The following is a 2896-nucleotide window of genomic DNA, read 5'->3' on the forward strand; positions in this document are numbered from 1 at the left end:
TTGGCTTCTAAATCAGTGATTTAAAAACTTATTTTCTACATCCTACTGCTGGATTAAACACTAATATATATTTGGTTGGTTTACTTGCTTGCAAGTATTATCTTTTCCTCTTTGAGCTTATGTATTAATGGAAGGAAATGATTTTTAATTTAAATGTATCTTGCTTTGCACACCGCATGTGTTTCTGAAAGAGCTACACATTAAATTGGTTAAATTGATTATTTTTTCCTATGGAATTACAAATTAATGACTAGATTCTTTGTTTTAATGTCTGATTGATTTTCATTTGCTTTTTCAATAAAATACAGGATCCTTAGCACATCATGTGGACCTTATGTAATCTGGACTCTGTCTACCTTTGTAGGCGACCTCACCACACTCTCCTACTCTCCTCTTCTGTCTCCAAGTGCCAGCGACAGTGACCTTTTCTCAACCCCTAGTACTTCAAACTCAAGATTTTTGCACATATTGTTTAAAATTTTAATTCTCCAACATTCTTTGCCTTGTTTTTTAAAATATAGTACACATAGTACATTGCTATCTTAATTGTCCATCTTCCCTTAGCTAGAAAGTAGGCTCCAAAAATGAATGTATTTTTGTCTTTTTATCACTGCTGAATCTCTACATCTAAAAGTGATGAATAAATGAATAAATAAATTGGTAAATGAATAAGGAATTCCTTATAATGGAATACAAATTTCCCTTCTCTAAAACCAGGTAGCTTCTATTCCTCATTCAAATTCTAGCTTAAATATCACTTTTTCAGGCCACTGTTCTTTGACCCTAAGACAAGGTCAAGTTCCTCTATTATTTATTCTTATAGATCCTGTACTTCTCTATATAATTTATTGAACCCCAACTTATGAAGTTTATTGTTTGTGAGATAATTTGCTTAATTTCTGTGTTCTCCCCTAAGCTGTAAGCTCTGTTGGGACAGACAATGTTTCTTACTCTTACCTGTATCCCCAACACTAGCACAATGCCTGGATCATAGAGACACCTAATAAGCATCAGTTGAATGAAACCATGGATGTGTGGATTAGGCAATTCCTCAGTTATAACTTTGTCTCTCTGTTCTACTGTCCAATGTTCTCACAACAAAAAAAGTAATTAACAAACCCCAAAGAATGCCTTAGTATTCTGGATAAGTTCTTATTTAAATGTACTCCTCCATGAATTCAATAATGCTTGGAGGATCCCTTAAAGATAATGCCTAATAATTACCTCTTCACCCCATGCTATTTAATTAAACAAATACTTAATGAGTTTTTCCTCTAGTCCAAGTTGCACAGAGGGAAATACCATCATGTAAATAGTGAAAAGACCATGCGTTTTCAAACAGAAAGATCTCTTTCACTTTTGCTGCTTGTTAAATTTGGTTAAGTTATCAACTGAGCCTTGGGTTCTTCATCTGTCTAACAGAAATAGCAATACCTATTTTGCAGGGTTTATGTAAGGATTAGTGATAAGCATATATTTATTGATAAGCCTGACACATAGTCAGTGCTCAAAAGATGGTAGCTGTTATTACTGTCACTGGAAGGTAAGCTCTTAGAGGGCAGACTATACTTGCATTCCCTGTACCTTACACTCAATAAAGGCTGGTTAAACTGACAAGCAACGGGAACAATAGCAGAATATGTGCTACTTCTCAACTCTCAAGGGCCTTAAAAATCTAATCAAGAAAATACACTCCAAAACTTATTCATGAAATATTTAGATAATAAAGAAAAACAATACTTATGACAACTTATAATATACATGAAATTAGAGCAAAATGTGTGTTATAGACCATACATGCTTTACATGGCCAGCCAGGAAATGATAGGAGGTGGCTGGCTGCAGTTACTGTGAAATGATAAGTTCACATGTTTGTGTGTTAGAAGATGCTTACTGTAAGCCTCCTATGAAAGTGTTCAATTTCTTTGGCAAAATTTTATGCTATCTATGCCAATGTTGGATAAATAGATTAACTTGCTGCTTTGTGTTCGTATGCTTGCAGACAAAATTGTGTTATTGATCTTGGGTATCAAGGTGAATTTGTCAGAGTAATGGGTGTTTTTTGTTTTTTTTTTTCTCTTAAACAGTGGCTGGCTAACAATCAAAAATAGGTTTTGGTAATGTTGGGTAACGTTGCTCAAATACGGCTATATTATGCAGAGCACATGGCAATCCTTGAAGAGTAAAACACAGATAATCCCACTTCTTTGTAGTGTGCTTGACACAGGTTTGCAGTAGTATTGCATCATCTATAAGCATTACATATGGCTGTCCTTTCATCTTACTAAATTCTTTGCCAGCAGATCTAATAGATGGGCTGAGATAGTGAGCATGAACAAAAGAATGTTTCTCTTCTCCTGGATATTCTCTACTTTTTGTTACTTAAGTATCTATGTAATAGCATTTGACATAGAGCCAAACACAAGGGCAGCCCCATTTAAGGTTTTTGATACATTGACGATCATTCAGAAAACTTCGGATTCCTAGTTATAGAGTAGAATCCAACCACCAACACACTCCAGAAGTCCTGACATTAGGAAAAGAGATGGCCACCATCTTTCACCCACTTCAAGTCCTGTAAGGATGATCTAGAATCTACTCTGTGCCAACTAGCATCCAGGCACACATCAACCTGCCCGGACTACCAAATGCAGAAACAAGCCCAGTAGGAGCAGCTGCTCCGAGCTTGCCCACACACCTGCATCCTAGTGGCAGACAAATATCCTGGAAGCCTTTGTGTCCACACACTCATACCTACATGACATACACTTAGAGGAAAAGATCTGAATATTCTTATTCACAAGAACAGAGGCCTGAATACAGGAACACTATGCTCACGTACAAACAAAAGACACGCATGGAATAAAGCATTTTGCATATCCAGTCTTGCGCACTT

This window comes from Pan troglodytes, chromosome 7, assembly GCF_028858775.2.
Source record: "Pan troglodytes isolate AG18354 chromosome 7, NHGRI_mPanTro3-v2.0_pri, whole genome shotgun sequence".
NCBI classification, from domain to species: domain Eukaryota; kingdom Metazoa; phylum Chordata; class Mammalia; order Primates; family Hominidae; genus Pan; species Pan troglodytes.